Genomic DNA, 17,775 nt, shown 5'->3' with positions numbered 1-17,775 from the left:
TGTCTATGCCATGAGTTATCCCGGGGTCAGGACTCAAGACTAAACATGAATTGTACATAGACCGGAGGTATTTTCATGTGCTATTTTGAATCAACCCGCAAGAAGGATCTGTCTCATGGTTTGGAATATTATTCTCTGTGTGGCATCAGGTCAGCTCCCAGAAAGTTCCAGATTTGAGAGTAGCTCAGATTTCAAAGTTGCTAAGTCATCTTCAAGCACGCCCATGTCAAACACTTATAAAAAGCCACCTACAGAACCCCAGTCCATCCCCAGCAACAACACACAGGCAATACTGTCTTCATTTCACAGACTGAAACAGAAAGGAAGGCTCCCTGAGGAAGCATACCCTCACATGGGGCTCAGAGCCCCGTGGCTCTCACCTTGCACCCTCCCACCATGGCTGCAGATTTGGTTCCAGGCACACATCAGAAGATGTGGGGAGGGAGGAATTTTTCTAATTTAAGACAAACAACATTCCCTGAACCTATCCCCTGCTGCAAGAAAGGATCCAGTGGTTTCCACTCGGCCTCTCTGCCCCAAGGCCTTCAGAAAGTTCCTTGGTTTCTCTGAAAGTCCCCAGCTGGAGCCCTTCCTTCCTGTTTTAAGTAGTGAAAGCTTGATGACACCAGCCCAGGCCCAAAATAGTTTTAGATCTAAATTTAACAACAATGGCCAGGCTCCAGCCTGACCCTGTGGAGAAGAAATGGGGGGGGGGGGCTGGAGGGGAGGAAGAAAAAAAAAAACATAGGCCAACTAATTCTTCACAAATTAAGACAATCATAAAGGTTCCTTTCAACTGTCAGGGCGTATTCTTAGCAAGAGCGAAACACTTAAATCAATTTCAGGCTGTAAAAAACAGTATAGTAACAGGAAGCAAGTCTACAGGCCTGGCTTCCTCCTGGGAGACAGGGGATTTGCAGGGTGTCAGTAGGCTGGCCCTGTAGGGACAGAGATGGAGCCAGGCTGCTCCTGACTCACCAACAAGCTCTTATCTCTGTGTGGCCTCCTATGAATTCCATCTGGGGTTGCCCACGCAGCCCCTGGGTGGAGCTCTGCAACTAGAACCTTCCATAGCCTCTTGCCCACTTTCCTGGTTAGTCTTCTGGAAATGGCCCTGTTGCCAGTGGAGGACACCCCTTGCCTTCACACCTGCAGATGAGGAGGACACCATGGAGGCTAGGGGACCAAGGGAGGAAGTGTTGGGCTCCCCCATATCTTTGTTGCACCTGTGGCCAGGTTGTGGTAGACTGTGGGTTGTGAGAGCTATGTGCTAAGGTTCGAATCCCAGCTCTGACATTTCCTGGCTAAGTAGCTTTGGACAGGGAATGAGGCTCTGCCTCCTCAGGGATTCGGCTTTAAATCTGTGAAATGAGGATGTCATTGCTTGTCTGTCAGGGATAGGGCTGAATGAGGTCCTGTAGGTGACAGTTTCTGTGTGTGTGTGTGTGGGGGGGGGGGAGGTTTGAAGAGAGCCATTCTTGAAGAGGTCTTGGCAAGTGTAAGCCCAGGACTTTTTTCCAGAAAACACACCATTCCTTGGGCAGATCAAGGGCCTCCCCATGGTTCAGCTGAGGGTTCCTTGGCCTTTTGTAAAGCAGCCTTTCCCAGTTTGTCTTTCTTTCTGAGGAAGGAACATGTCAGCCACACAGCTCTGTGACCTCCTCCACGCCCTCTCTCATTTTCTATTACTTGGACACTGACCCCCAACAAAACTCTTCCTTATTTAATATCTAATTCCTTCTCGTTTGTGCTTTTCAGAAACCTGCACCAAAACATTCCCGGATGTATCTCTTCTCTCAGTCACTTCTTTCTTGGGCCCTTTTGTTCCTTCCAAGAGAAAACTCTAGCTCCTTCCGCAGGCTTCCACGGTCCATGCAGCCCTTCCAGACTCAGCATCTACCTTTGTGTCCCAACATTCCTCTTGGGCCTTTGTGCCCACTCATCTTCTGTTAGGCCACTCCCCTCTGAGTCTTAAAGCTTCCCAAATAACCCTCCAAGTTGTAGCTCAACTGTCAGTATGAGGGGGCCTTCTCAATCTACTTGATGGGACCAGATTTCCTGTCTCTGCTTCCCAACCAGTGTCTATCCCTGAGCTAGCTCCACATCGTGCTTAGCTCATCCATCTGAGGGTCCACCTTGAAGGGAATTGTGTCAACAGCAGCAACTTGCAGAAGAGTCTGGTAGCCTTCCAAGGACTCTCCATATTTAACTCCTCACGGGGCTTGGGAACACCGTGGTCAATGTAGATGAGGAAAGTGGGCACAGGAAGGTTAATGAACTCCCTGGGGTCACAGGACAGTGGAAGGTTCTCAAGCCCACCTCTTTCGTCAGGATATTCCTTTCGCTCTGGTGAAGAAATGATATCATTGTGTACACACAATTGCCCCCAGGTCCTCTCCTATCTGCAATACAGAATGGATCTACATGGGCCTCCAGTGGACTAAGAGTGGCCCACTGACTTTCCCAAGGGTCCTGGAAGGCGGGGGCCCTGCTCACTCCCTGTCCTACCTGTGACCCTGCAAACAGTCTCTCCCTGATGCCTGGCTGCAGTAAGGACTTTCCCATGGCAAGGGAGAGTAAGTGGCTCCTTCAGGCTGGAGAGCCCAGAATGACAGAGGCACACCCCCACATAGCCAGAACCCTGCTCTGAAGATCTCTGTCTCTCCATGTCAAGAGCTTCAGCCTTTTAAGACTGGCTGATAGATTCTGGGTGCTGGAGGGGCCCCTCCCTGTTTATTTTCGTCACTCTTCTGTCTCTTTCTTTGATTCAAATTCTCAACGTTTGGACCATATTCTGGATGTGCTTTCTACTTCCTGCAGGGGACCAACTACACACAAGCGCTAAGAAACATTCATTCACTTCACAGATGAGCAAAAACAGGCTGACAGAGTCAGGCACGAGCCTCCCAAGGACATGTGGCCCCGCCCCACAGCAAAGCCCAGGTGTGGCTGTGTCCAGGGCACCTGCTGTGTCTTCTGTTCATGCTGTCCCTTCCTCCAGTGGAAGAGCAAAGGCTGTGGACTCTCACAGGCCTGGCCCCCAAATCCAGCTTTGTGGCCATCAACCTAAGACTCAGTCTTCTCCGATTCTCATTCTCCCCATGGAAAAGCCAGGGATCAAAACAGCAGGGTCTGTTAACACTTAGAAGAGAAGCTAACAGAGGGGTGGGAGAAGGGGAAGGAGGAGCCACTGCTTAGCTCATCCATGCCACCCCAAGAGGGGTCACTGCTTAGCTCATCCATGCCACCCCAAGACTTTCCATCCCCTGAAAGTAATTAAAAGAAGATGAATTACCATGCCCAACTTACTCACAGGCCCCTTCTCAACCGGCAAGTCTGTAACCCTAGCTAACCTAACTGGGTCAAAGTTGCACCTGGCCCCTCCTTTCCTGGCTCCCCTCCCCGCTCGGGGACAGGAATTATCCAGGCGCCCAGCGCCTCTGAGGGCCATCCCCGCTGTGAGGCTTTGATAGGGAAAGTATGAAGAACAAAAGCCATTGTTTCAGAGGTGGCTGGTGCCTCTCAGGCCACAGGCCAGCTTCCCGGGGGTGAGGGCTGGCTCCTAAGACACAAAGCCTAAAGTCATTAGGACCAGGACAAACAATGACGGCATCACTTCTATTTACCTGTTTCTGAGCTGGCTGCCAAGTGGGAAAACAATGAGGTGGGTGCTGGCCTGGCTCACCCGGGCGCTTGTGTTTTACAAACAGCTGTGGCATCCAGGCCCCTTGGCTGTGCGTCCCATCTCCTCCTCCATGACTTGCTGCAGAGTTTGGGTTCAGTGGTACACATCCATTCCTCGTCCTTAACACACAGCCAGGGCACCACCCACTCCTAAAAAGGACAAATCCATGACCCAGTAAAGGCGTCCAGCAGGGTGTCCCATGGACACAGTCTAAGGAGATACTCATGTCCCCTCTAGCTATCAGACAATTGAAAGAAAAAATGCACGCTGAGAAATCATAACCCACACACCCCCTCCGGAATCTCCTGATGGGAAAAGAAATGGCTGAAGCCCTGAGGACTACCAGAGGAGAGGCGTGACTCCTGAAAAAGGCAGGTGACCTTGTGTTAGGGACTAGAAGCTGAGAGTGGTGGTTGGGCAACTACACCCTTAGGTCAGGACCCAGGGGTAGGGCATGGCTGGATCCCTTCACTCCCTCCAATATGACCACACTGAATACATCTCCCTTTGCTGCTTTTCACTATTAATGTGACTCCTTCATCTGCCTTCTTGAAGATGGGTGGCCAAACCTGGCTTGTTGGGAAACACAGGCTGTGACCCCTAGGTCCTGTAAGAGTGCCAATCATTCGCTTGGGCACCATAGTGCTGAGATGGCTCTGGGTGAGATCCCTGAGCCTCGGGCAACCTCACTTTCTACACCAAATGAAAAGAAGCCCTCTTCCCAGGAGTCAGAACCCTAGCAAAGTAAACACCTCTGCCAATTTGGAAAGAAAGATCTCAAGGGGGGGGGGGGGAGCTAGGCTTGGATCACCTCCAGGGGGCAGCCCACTTGGGCTAGCCAGGCTTCCAGCCTGGGCCATTATCCCCACAGGCAAGACAGAGGACAGCATAGGATTCAAGGTACCGATACAAGGGAGGCTCTCAGCACAGGGCTTAGCGTGGACTGAACACTCGATATTGTCAGCTAGGGCTGTGCTAGGGCCAGACTGAAGCCAGGCACGGTGACCCAGACCTGCACTCCCAGCACGAAAGAGCCTAAGATCAAACGATTGTTGGGGACTTGAAGCTAGCCAGAACTAAGCAGTGAGTTCAGGCTAGCCTGGGCTACAGGGTGAGAGCCAGTCTCAAAATCAACAACACTACAAGACTGAACCCACACAGATGGCACTGTGGCTCTGTGGCACAGAGGGCTCCTGACATCTTGTCAGGCAAGACTCATCATACAAAGGGACAGCCACTCTATAGAGTTAGACCTAGGGGACAGATATCTTCCAAGGTCCCGTGGCATCTGGTGAGCCTCGTCCAGGTCATGTGTACTGGGTCCTCTCCAGCCCAGAGAAACAGCAATGACTCTTGTTTCTCCTTAACACCCTTCCCTACCCCACGCCGGTCCCTCTCCTCCCCGTAGAGGGGTGGGGATAGAACCCACTGGGTTGCCCCAGGGCCCAGAATCTGCCCTCGATGGTGCTTTTCACATGTGTGCTTGGGGACAGTAATAGAGAAGGAAAGGTTTTTGGGGAGCCCAGTTGGGGCAGGAGCTTAGCTACCAGTGGTCCTGCTGGTGCCAATGATGGAGCAGGCAGACATTAGAAGTCAGCTCAGGTTGCTTAAGACACCGCTCTACACGCCTGAGGCATGCTGGGCTTAATATCCATGCGCCTACCTCTCAAGGTGTCCACTCAGCTCCCAGGGGCGCATCGGGCTCCTGTTTAAGTTCTAGGAATCTTGATTGCATTGTGTGTAAGGCTAGGAATGAAGGTAATGTTTGGCTCCAAACATTGGGGTAGGTCACCTGACCATTCCTGATCGTAGTGCTAGGACTCCAGGAACGGTATGTGGGGATGACCAAACCCGGAACCTTCCCTTGATAGTCAAAGACCGGAAGTGGGGAGAGGGATGGGATCGCTAGAAAACTCAGGGTACTTTTTCTACTCTGACAGGAGACAGAGGGTCCACTCACTGACTCTCCTTTAAAGATGTCGCCTTTTAAACTATAAATGAATAGACTCACCCAGCTCCATGCTGTGGGATGAATCTATCTTGGTAGTTGTGCACTGTAGCATTTCACTTCTCAGGACTGTGTGGAATCCCATTATGGAACTGTGACGCCTGACATGGGTCTGCCTGCTATTGGGTGGTATACAAATCCCACGTGGTTGCTACTGAGGGAGAAGAGGGTTGAATAAAACCCTATACTGTAGCCTTTACACCCATCTCCATATTGACAGACTGGTATGCACCTAGACTCGTGCACGTCTCTCCCAAACATCTCTGGACTGAATAGCCCAAGGCATGCCACTTGGGCTCCAGTCACCCTCTGCCTTAATTGCAACATGCTAGGGTTTCTGGACACCATCAAGGCTCCCTCCCCAGGTCCCACCAGTCAGAACGCCTTTGTTTCCCAGTACAAGGGCCCTTCAGTGGGTTTTGTTTTGCATGGAAAAGCCAGGGTCAGTTTATTACATTGTGTCCTTCAAAGATCACTGTCAGTCATCCCCACATCAAAGTCAGAACCACCGCCAGACTCGGCCCACCCTCATGGCCAGGAAATGGGGAATTTCCTTCATATTTTCCATATTTTCTCCCTTCTCAGAGGCCCTGCCCCACCCCCTCACCCCCACCACAGTGGCCATGGAGGGCCTTGGCCCCCTCTGATCTTTATCACACACTTATCCGACACAGCAGATGACTTTTTTTTTTTTAATTTATACAACACCTTTTTGGGGGCGTGCAAGGGGTGGGTAGGGCTGGACTCAAAGGGGATGTGAACCAGATGAAGCCTTTTAAAGACTTCTGTTTGTTTACACTGGAGAGACTGAGGGTCTTTAATGAACAAAGATGGGAGGGACATTTAGGAAGAGCAGGGAAGGACCCAGGCTAGAAGCCACCTCTCAGGCTTGGTCTTCTGTCTTTAGTCCTTACAGATTATAATTCTCTCTGTCTCTCTGTCTCTGTCTCTCTCTGTCTCTCTGTCTCTGTCTCTCTCTGTCTCTGTCTCTCTCTGTCTCTCCCACCCCACTCTCTCTCAAGACCCCAGTGGGAGCTGACACTTACCTAAGGCCTGGTTGCTGTTACCTACCTTTGTGTTGAGCCCTCCTCTGTCCATTGCTCCTGCACCCTGCCCCCACCCACCTCCTGACCTCCCCGGTTCGGTTCTGCCATCAGCCCTCTTTGGAACCCTCCTCTGCCTCTGCTCATGCCTTTAAAATGCCTTTGTGCCAGTGTTTGGACCTTGGGCCTCAGCCCTTCTCAGTTTTCCCCAGCCATTCTGGGCTTTCTTCCTGCCTTGGAGGGTCATTCCAGGGTCTTACAGTCCAGTCCAGAGCTAGACAAACCCCAGCTGGGAATGGGGTGTCAGGGTAGGCAAAGCTACAGTGATACAACCCTAAATTCTCTGGAGTTTGACACTGAAGATGCCTACCTAGCTCAATGGTACCTCAGTGTGGCATGGGTCAGCATTCCAGAAACCTCTCCCAGGTGTGACTGCTGTTTATCCCTCCAGAGCTCCTGGAACAAGGTGGTATTTCCTGACCAGAGACCAAGGTTTGGCTCACTCTATACCACTCCCTACAGGAGCAAGTAGCCTTGTATGTCCAATCCTCTGTCAGAGCCACATACTCAAGGGAGGGTACCAGATCAGGCCCACTCACTGATGGATTTCCATGAGCCCCCATGGGATTTGCCCTGGTCATCAGTCAGGGGTTAATCCTGGTAGCAAAACCACCCCAGACCTTTGAAACTGGACACTAATTCAGGGAGTCACTCGTTACCCACTGGATGGAGAGATCCAAGATGATAAGGACAATTGTGAAAGGAGCCACCCCAAGACTGAAGAACAGAAAGGGGAGCCGAGGTTCCAAAGGCAGAAGTTGGTCCCTTACGGGGGACAGAAACTTCATGGTTCCCACTCAAGAGGCTGAATACAATCGAGACATACAGGCTCCTCTGGGTGGGAGTGTCTCCTGAGTGAATGGGAGAAGAAACAGCCCAGCCTCTTGCTTTCTCCTGCTTCACACCTGTCCTGAGATCCACCAAAGGGAACTGAGGGACAGGAAAGCTAAGCCTGAGTCTCCTGCCTTATTAGTGAGGTGGGGCATGAGCTACAAGGTGACTCACTTGCATGACTGGTCAGTTGGTAAATGCGCTACAGTGACCCACCCTTCCTTCCTTCCTTCCTTCCTTCCTTCCTTCTTTTCTTCCTTCTTCCCTCCCTCTTTTCCTCCTTCCCTCCCTCCTTCCCTTCCTTTCTTTCACTTGGTCTCTAGAGCATATTCTGAACCAGCCAGGGCAATCCTCTGAGACGTTGCCTCAGACTATCAAAGAAAAACAGTTAGGTCCATTATATGTTTCCATAATGGCTGCCAGCCCCAGCATGGCCTCGGTGTCCTCTACTTCCTAACTGGTGGGTACTCCCCCCCCCCATATTTCCATACCATGTCTCAGTTAATCTGGGTGACTGTATTAGTTACATTTCCCAACACTGTGAGAGAACACCCTGCCAAAGCAACCTGAGAGAGGAAGGAGCTCACACTTTGAGGCTGCACCAAGGGAAGGCACGGCGGGAGCGTGAGCCTCGGGCACATGGCATCCAGTCAGGGAGGAGAGAGAGATGAACGTGGGTGCTCAGCTCTCCTTCTCCTTATTCAGCCTAGAACCCCAGCCCTTGGCACAGAACAGCCCATATCTAGGCTGTCCACTCCTGCTCACCTAACCCCATTTAGAAACTGCCTCAGACTCCCACAGCTTTGTTTCCATGGTGACTCTGAACCCCACCAAATCAACAACCAAGTTCAGCCAGCATATGGGCTAACACAATGTGACTGAAGTCCTAGAGAGAGAGAGAGAGAGAGAGAGAGAGAGAGAGAGAGAGAGAGAGAGAGAGAGAGAGAGGCCAATGCCACCTCAGAAAATTGGCTGCAGCTCCTTTCTCTCAGAATGCTTACTCTGAGGACAACCAACAGCCTGTGAAACACAGGTCCTACTAGTGGGAGACTGACATACCCTACCAAAGCAAAGACCTGCACCAAGGAACAGCCTGTGAGGACTCCATCTTGGATAGGGATGTCCTAGTCCCAGGCAAACCAGCAGATGAGACTGTGGCCCCAGCGTGCTTTGGCATCTTCGTAGGAGGCCCTGAGTCACAGGTACACAGATAAGCTGGTCAAATAATTGGCTCACAGAGGGTAGGGAAAGTGCAGTCTATTGTTCAGTTGGAGAGTTTAGGGTTGTTCATAGACATCTATAATATATTGATGTAAGTACATACGCATGCATGTATGTGTGTGTGTCATGCATCTGATATGTGGCCATATGTATTGTGTCAGAATGTATATATGTATATGTGCAAATATACATAAATACAATATAGGTATTATTATATATGGCATTTTATATATGCATATTATGCATATACTGCCATTTTGGATTTTTTTGTTTGTTTGTTTTTGAGGCAGGGATTCACTCTTTAGCCCAAGTCAGCTTTGAATTCATTATGTAATTGAAGCTTGAACTCATGGCAATCCTCCTGCCTCAGCCTTCTGAGTTCTGAGATTACTTGTGTGACCCACCAGGTTCAGATACTGTCACATTCTGCAGGGAGTTAATGTAATGTTTGCCTTGGCACTCACCTGGCTAAGGATCATATAATTACTTGGAATAGAAGTAAATAAAGAAAATGGAGGAGATGGAGAAGTAAGATCTGGGCCTGCATGGCAGGGATCCTCCGTTAGGTTCATGAAGCAAGCTGGGCTGGAGAAGTCACCAGGGTAGGGTGTGTTGTAAGAAGGGTAGCAGGGCCCCAGGTAGCCTGCCAGCTTCAGCCTCTGGCCTCCCTACTTAGCCATCTGGGCTCTGAGCTGCTCGGAGCCTGTGTCAGGAAGTCCTGTAGTATAGACCGTAGTCGGGGCTGGGAAGAGGAGGGGGTGATCTGGGTGAACCTCATGGTTTCTGAGCTGGCAAGATATGTCAGCAAAAAGCCCTGGCCTGTCTAGACAAACGTTTGATTTTGAATCAGAAAGGGGGCTGCTTGCAAGTGGGGAAGCAGTTTAAGCAATTTTTCTCCTTCGCAGAGAACCATGAATTTTTAACCATCGACCCTGAAGAGAGACGCGGAGACTACAGGGGTGACACCAGGGATTTCAATATCGCCTGCTGACCGGGATGGATCTCTAGATGGGGCCATTTCTGAGATTGGACATTGACTCTAAGGGCTGAAGAGAGAGGTTTAACAAGGCCCTGGGGCATTGGGTGGAAGAGACAGGCTTCCACGGCAGCCATCCAAGACTGGGAATCCGTTACTCAGGCGGCCTGAGAAAATGATCAGTCGGGCTGTTGACAGGCCAATCTCTGAGCCAGGCTTGGCTGACCTTGAGGGGAGAAGTCCATGCTAGGGCGCCTGACTCACGGTAAGGATTTCTGTGACTACTGGGATACCCCAGACTATTCCTTCCTTCCTCCATTTTCTCAAACTCATTCTGGGCAGATCTGGAGTTCTGGGGCCAAGCACTGGTCAGAGAGTACGGATGAAAGAAACCTATCGGGGTTTCCCAGACAGAATCAGCTGGAAAGGGCTAGGGAAGTCTTACATGCTCTTAAGGCTGGCAGGCTCCTGAACTTGAAAGATGAAAACAATAAATATATCCCTGGGGTTCAGGGGTCCCCATTCATTAGGTCATGGCTCTGCCTCTGACTCCTGGCAGGCCAGTCTGCAGAGAAGGCCACCCATACATACGGTGCTGGTTTGAACCATTGGAATCGAATTAGTGTGAAGGGGTGTGTGTGTGTGTGTGTGTTGTGGAAAGAACTCTGACTGCAGCCTCTATGGAGTCCACTAGATGGCCCATGAATTCTGATTTACCAGGTGCAATGGGCAATCTTGACAGGCAGTTTGACAGGACTGAGAGCCACTCCAGAGGTTAGTAATACATACCTCTAGCTGGCGAAGTTTGGCAGAAGGAGGCGGGTCACTGGAGGTGCCTGCATGAAGGATGCGTTGACCCTGCCTTTTCCTGTCTGCCTCTCTGTTTCCTGTCATCCATAACATAAGCAAGGATACTGAACCACGCCCTCTCTGCCATGATGCTCTGCCTTTACCACAGACTCACAGGGGTTGATGAAGACAAATAACCATGAACCTCTGAAATCAGCAACCGTAATAAACCTCTTCTCCCACAAGCTGCTTACCTCTGGGATTTTGTCACAGTTGCCTCGCGCTTCGGCAGCTGTAGATGGAACTGCTTGCCCACTCTGTCTGCCCACCGTGATGGACTGTAATTGCTCTGAAACTGTGATTCCAAATAAAACTTCCCACCCTTGTGCCTTGTGGAAGTAGCCACTATTTCACATGCAGAGGCAATGATTGCCGATGTAACCACTCCCCCTGCCTCTGCCCTCCCCCCCCCCCCGTGGTGTGCTCCACTGTGTGACAGTGAACACAGTACAGACCACTCATTAGACAGGAGGTCAGAACAGACATGCATTGTGGATAAGATGGGGAGGTAGGGCGGGGTTGTGGTAAAGCTACCAGCTTGGGAGCGGAGTAAACCTGAATTCAAAGTGCACGTCCCGCCTGCCCACATTTAGGGCGGGTCTTTTCACCTCAGCTTCCTCTCTGGAAACAGCCTCATAGATAAATCCAAAGGTGTGTCTCCCAGGAGATTCCAAATGCATCCTGGTAAGAGATGAACCACCACAGGAAGTAACCTGGGCTTGCTGCATCTGTTTCTTTTCTTCATGGAAAACGAGGATTTTGACAGTAACTTTCTGCTGTTGACACTTCCTTTGGCTGTCTTAGGGACAGAACTCAGGGCTCTGTGCATGCTGGGCAAGCTCTCCACACCGAGCCACGCCCCTGCCCTCTAGTTTCCAATATGCACCAACCCAGCTTAAAAGCAGAACGCTGAGTTCCCTTTCCTGAGTTTTCTCCATGTGGGTAGGGAGTTCTGGCTCAGCCTGGCACAGGCAGAGCACTGAACCGCATTTGTGGCCCCAGGGCTTGGCTTCAGAGGGGCCCCCCAGAGTCAGTGGCATTCCTGAGAGTCCTGTTAGAATGAGAGCCCTAGAAGGAGACAGTGGCCTTGAAGAGATGCTGTTGACAAAACACCCAGGACCAGTTTGGGAGAGGTATGGGTGGCTGAATGGCTGAAGCTGCACCCTGGATCCATCCCTTCCTGAAGCTGGACCATCTCAGGGCTTCTCATTTCCAGAGCTCAAGACAACTGGCAGCTTCTCAGGGCTCAGGGATGACTTTTTGGCACAAGCCAATTGACGACGTTGAGCATCTCAACTAAGGTTATCTAAATGGCTCCACTTCCTTCAGGGTAATGAGATGCTAGTATTCTCAGAACACACTTATCACACAGTAGGGTTCTCACACAGAGATATCTCCTATTTTCAAGGTGGCAAGACACTTAATACCAACAAAATGATGCATCGACAGCATCCCCCACTCCTCCTCTCCCGTCACCTTTCTGCCTGCCTAGAAGGATGTCTGCACACCAGCTGGGGACCAACCAGGCTAATTAGTCCAGGATTACAAGCATGACGAGGACTTACTAGAGATGATGGTTTGCAAATTCAGGGTAAAATATTTAATTAATAAAAGCTGCTCCTCCAGTTGCTACACTGTGTCGGAGACGGCCTGGCTGTGCAGGGGCAGAGGCTCTGGGAGAAACTGGTGCAGCCTCTGGCTGGCCCTGGCTTCTCTTCACCCCACAGATGAGAGAGCGGTAGCTACACTGGCAGGTGTTGGCACCTGACTCTTCACAGCTCCAAAGTGTCTGGGGTGGCCAGCAAAAGATGGACAGATCCCCAGGGTCTCATCATACTAGGGGGCAGGGAGGGTGGAAGTGAACACTTTTCTTCAAGGACTGGGTCAATGGGGAAGATCCTGGCATAGTGATGTGGTGTGTACACACGTTACTGTTTATCTGGGTTGTATGCATGTTTGTGTGTGTGTGTGTGTGTGTGTGTGGTGTGTGTGTGTGTGTGTGTGTGTGGTGTGTGTGTGTGTGTGCTCACGCCTGTGTTTGTGTGTGTATGGGTGCATGCCCGCACACATAAACAAGAGGATGACTCTAGGCATCAGTCCTCAGGCACCATTCCCCTTTTGATTTTGAACAGTGCCCCTCATGAACCTGGAGCTCACCAAGCAGGCTGTCAGTGAGCCCTCCCCAGTGCTAGGACGATATACCAGCACCACCACACCTGGCTTTTAAAAACTATTTATTTAATTTTATATGTGTGGATGTTCCATGTGTGTGTATACATACACAACACATGCATATGCTTGTGCCTGGTGCCTGGGGACGGCAGGGGACCTGTGTTCTTGTGGAACTGGAGTTACAGATAGTTGTGAGCTACTTGGTGCTGTTGGGAATTGAACCTGGGTTCCCTGCAAGAGTCATCTCTCCACAGATTCTAGGGATTGAACTCTGGTCCTTCTTTAGGAAAAGTGTGACACAGACTTTTCCCGGGGATATGCATCACACACACCTACTTACCCCAGATGGGGAGCACAAATACCACCCAAATCCAACTTGGTGAACCAATGAGTTTATTGGGGTCAGGCTGCTGGACAGGAAGAATGAAAGCATTGCCTGGTGTAGTTAAATCTCCTTCTCATTCCTCAGAAGCCTGTAAAGGGTTTCTGGCAAAGCAAAACTGTAGATACAGACTCCTCAGACCCAGTCCCCCAGGGCAGCAGACAGAGGGCAACCTAGAGTTAAGATAATAGTACCTGCTACAATGAGTGAATTTATGAAAGAAGATGAGACACTTACATGCATACATACATACTACATACATAAATACATACAAAGACAGATGATAGACTAGCTAGCTAGATAAATGGATAACATACATATATATGGGTTGATAATGGGTGATAAATAATAGATATATAAATGATAGGTAATACACAGATGGTAGATAATAGATGATGCACAATCGATTACCCATGATAGGCAAAAGATACACTGGCAGATGGCAGATTGATAGATGATGGGCAGATGATAGATGGATGGGTGAGGGATGATACGTGGTAGATACATACTCCCTATCACCACTGCAAGCTGTTTGTAACTGGGGGCAAGATGTCAGGTTCTTAAGGTCAAGGCTACAGCTATGAGTTCTAAGTCTAAACAGTGGAGAATGAGTCCTCATTTCCCTACCAGGCTGGGGAGGGTCTGCACTTAGGTCTGTCTGGCACACTTTGCTGCACACCTCTAATAAGCTGGGTAAATTCAGGCAGCTATGCAACCTCCTGGGGCCTCAGTTTCCCAGTCTGCCGGCGTTCACCATCTCAAATGTTTCTTTTAGCAGTGAACAGTTTTCCAGTCATTGGAATCCTCACCTTTGACTTCTCTGACCTGAGAGACACACACAGCATCTGTGAAACCTTCCCTTTCCTCATGGTGTCCATGAAGCTATTTCAGGGGCCCATGAATGAGCTGCCGCTTCCTTATGTGTGCTAATAATAATAATAATAATAATAATAATAATAATAATAATAATAATAATAAAAGAGTAACTGAACACACACAAAGGAAATGAGATTCCCAGGAACACCCCTGCTAATGAAAGAACACAGAAGACAGAGACTTCATGCCGCTGAGATTTAAACACGAAGGAACGCTCCCCAGACATCGGATATTTCTGCAAACAGGGGGGTTGAGGTCCCACTAGGCTGACACATATGGAAAATGTTAAGCGGGGAAGCGAGGGAAGTAAGAGTATACATGGGTTCAGGAGACACCTTGATTTGTTTCTGGGGAAGGAGGAAATTGATGCTCATGTGAACAAGCCATGAGGGCGAATGAAGCTAAATCTCAACAGGGGGACCAGCTCAGAACAGGAGTTCCCACTTCCTTCTCTCTCCCCTCCCTCCATCTTACTTTCTCTTGTGTGGGTGTGCCTGTGTGGGTGTGCCATCATCTCTCTTTTTTGTGTCTCTGCAAGTATATTTGTATGCATATACATATGTCGGTGGAGCTCAAAGATCAATCTCAGATGTCAATCATTCTCCAGGAGCTCTCCTCCTTGTATCTGAGTCAGGGTCTCCCACTTGTTTCTGAAGCAGGGTCTTTCACTTGACCCTTGTCCTAGTTCACTTCCTTCTGCTATGATAAAATCCACAGCCAAAACAAGTCCACCACGGAGGGCAGTCAAGCCAGGAAGCTGGAGGCAGGAGCTGATGCAGAGGCCATGGAGGGATGCTGTGTATTGGCTTGCTCCTCATGAATTACTCATCCTGCTCTTTTACACATCTCAGGACCAGCTTCCCACGGGTGATACCACTTACAGTGAACTAGCTCCTCCCACATCGATAGCTAATCAAGAAGATGCTCTACAGACTTATCTATTAGCCGGCACGATGGAGGTTATTTCTTCAATTGAGGTTCCTCTCCCCAGATAACTCCAGCTGACTAGGAGGCTAGGATAACTGGCCAGAGACTCATCCATGTCTATCTCCAGAGCACTGGGATTACAAGCATGAGCCGCCACACCCAACTTTTTTAGGTGGGTTCTGAGAATCAGACTCAGCTCTCTTGTGCAGGTGTGACAAGCACATTCCTGACTGAGCCATGCTTCTAGCCATCATCATTTTCTATTATCTCTTAGGATCCCACTTGTAAAGCTTTCTTGTCAGGAAACTTACCACCATCTGTAGTAAAGAAGGTATCCTGAATACAAATCCTACCACTCTGGCTAGTTTATCAAGGGAACACAAGCAAATTTATCAGCTTTGATGAGCTTTAGTTCCCCTTAACAGCAACTGCTGGAAACTTGGCTTATACATACCAGATTGGGTAGAAGTTATGGGATGGGAAAACTCCCTCCCACAACTAATTTTTGGTTTGTCTGAAAATCACAATCCAAGGTAAATTGTTGGAGAGGGCCCAAATCATACAAATTTCCATCTACATATCCTAAAGTTACTCAGAAATAATTGGCTGAAATAGCCCTTCTCCACTACTCTGGGTTGACTTTTGAAAAAAGATTTTAGTTATTTTATTTTAGCTTTATAGTGTTTGTTTGTATGTGTGTATGCACAATACATGTGTGCAGTGCCTGCAGAGGCCAACAGGGGGCATCTGATTCCCCTGGAACTAGAGTTACAAGTGGTTGTGAGCTGTGATGTATGTGTTGAGAATTGAACCCAGGTCCTCTTCAAGAGCAGCCAATGCTTTTAACCCCTGAGCCATCCCTACATTCTCTTGCTCTAGGTTCTAATAAGACAGTCTTTTGAAATTTCTCAGTACTTAAAAACAAAACAAAACAAAACAGATCTTTTATGTTTTTACTTAAAGCAACCTATACTGCAGATTAAAGAAAGAAACACACATATATATTCCAGGTAGGCCTTTTACTTTTCATGCCCCTGCTTCAAACTTTGGGGACCAGAACTACAGGCCCATGGAACCACACCCAGCCTGTGTTGACTTTAATTTTGGAAACTGATTTTTCTCCCCTGATCACAGTTTCCAATCTGTAACTGTGAGTTCCTGCCTCAGCGTGGGTGCAAACAGACCCCAGAGACTTCAGGCTTCATTCTTCACCTCCTTTTAGCAGATGGGAGGAAGACAGTACAGACAGACATGGGGAACAAGCTATTTAGGGAACACCCCCCACCCCACCCCACCCCCGTGGGTCTGCACACTGCTGTGCCTTTGTTTGTCACAGCCACGCCTGCTGCTCCACCCTCTCCATTCAAAGCTCCATTCAGCCATTCTATGGCTTTTGCATGGAAGAAGAGAGGAGGAAATAATTCCCCACAGCAAATTGCAAGCCATGAGCTGCGCCAGATGTAACAATCTCAGGCACTTGACCTGTGGCTCATAATAGTTAACACTGGCTCCCTAGAAAAGCTTGGAGTTAATAACATCCCCTTTCCCTATCCCCAGGGAACCTTCACTTCCTCCACTCAGATTTCCAAAGCCCCACAGTGAGCTGAGCACAAAACGCTCAGAAGACAGGGGCAAATGCCCACACGAACTCATGACTCCCTGGCATCCATGTTTAGGGCAGGAGGCAAGAAAGCATGTGTGCACGCAAGCCTCAGCGGGGCAATTTGGGGCAGAGAAGATAATGGATCTCTTGGAAGATTCAGCAGCACATGAGAAATGGGGACATCTGAGAGACAATCATTTGAATTCAAGCAATGACCCCACTAGAGGCCACATGCTCTGGGTCCGGGCTTGACCACCTGGCTCACAAGTTCTGGGACCTTGGGTAAATCCCTTAATCTCTCCAAACCACTTCCTTGGTCTGTGGTGAGAATCGAACCAGAGAATTCAGGGGAAGCTAGCAGTGTGATGTTTGGCGAGGGCTAAGCACTCATCAATCACAGCCCAGCTCTGTCAGCATCCTCTGTTACTGTGGCTGTAGCATTAAGCACCTGGACAAGGAGTTGACTTAGGTGCTCTGGGTCCCCCCCCACCAGATCCAACCAACAAGAAGAAGCCAGAACTCTAGAGCTCCTGTGAAGGCACATGAAGAAAGGTAGAGTAAAATGGGGGCTTTTGTGCCCGGAGTCCTAGTAAGGCAAGCCTCAGATCTGCACCAAGTCAGTAGTATACTGTGTCTCTGACTGTGGGTGTCATCTGCAAAGCAGCGATGGGAAAGCCCACCTTGTTAACTTCCTGCTGGGATGGCGAAATGTAGGTTAAAATGAAAACATCTGGGCAATGCCCGTTTCTCTCGTAGGACATCGTGATTCGATGACAGTAAGGGTGACACGCTGCCTCTCTGTTCTCTCTAGCCCTCGACCTCATTGCCCCTTGTCTCTGAGTTCCATCCTGACCACCCCATACCTAGGAATCGGAAGCCACCTTTTCTATCCTACCCTGCAAACCCACTGAAAGATGCCTTTGTGCTGTGTTGGGTTCATCCATGTAGCTCCCCTCCTGGCATTTACTCAGATAGCTGCCTGCAATGGAAACCAGATTGCTTTTGTTCCTCTGAGCATCTGGGTTTCAGGCTACTACTGTCAGGCCAAGTGTGGCCAACCAAAGAGTATTCTTCCAGACCAAAAGGAGCATGTATGAAGGTGTAAGCCACGTCTCATGATAACGACGAAGGAGTGACTTGAT

Source organism: Phodopus roborovskii, unplaced genomic scaffold (genome assembly GCF_943737965.1).
Source record: "Phodopus roborovskii unplaced genomic scaffold, PHOROB, whole genome shotgun sequence".
In the NCBI taxonomy this organism is placed as follows: domain Eukaryota; kingdom Metazoa; phylum Chordata; class Mammalia; order Rodentia; family Cricetidae; genus Phodopus; species Phodopus roborovskii.
This window is presented reverse-complemented; position numbering follows the sequence as displayed.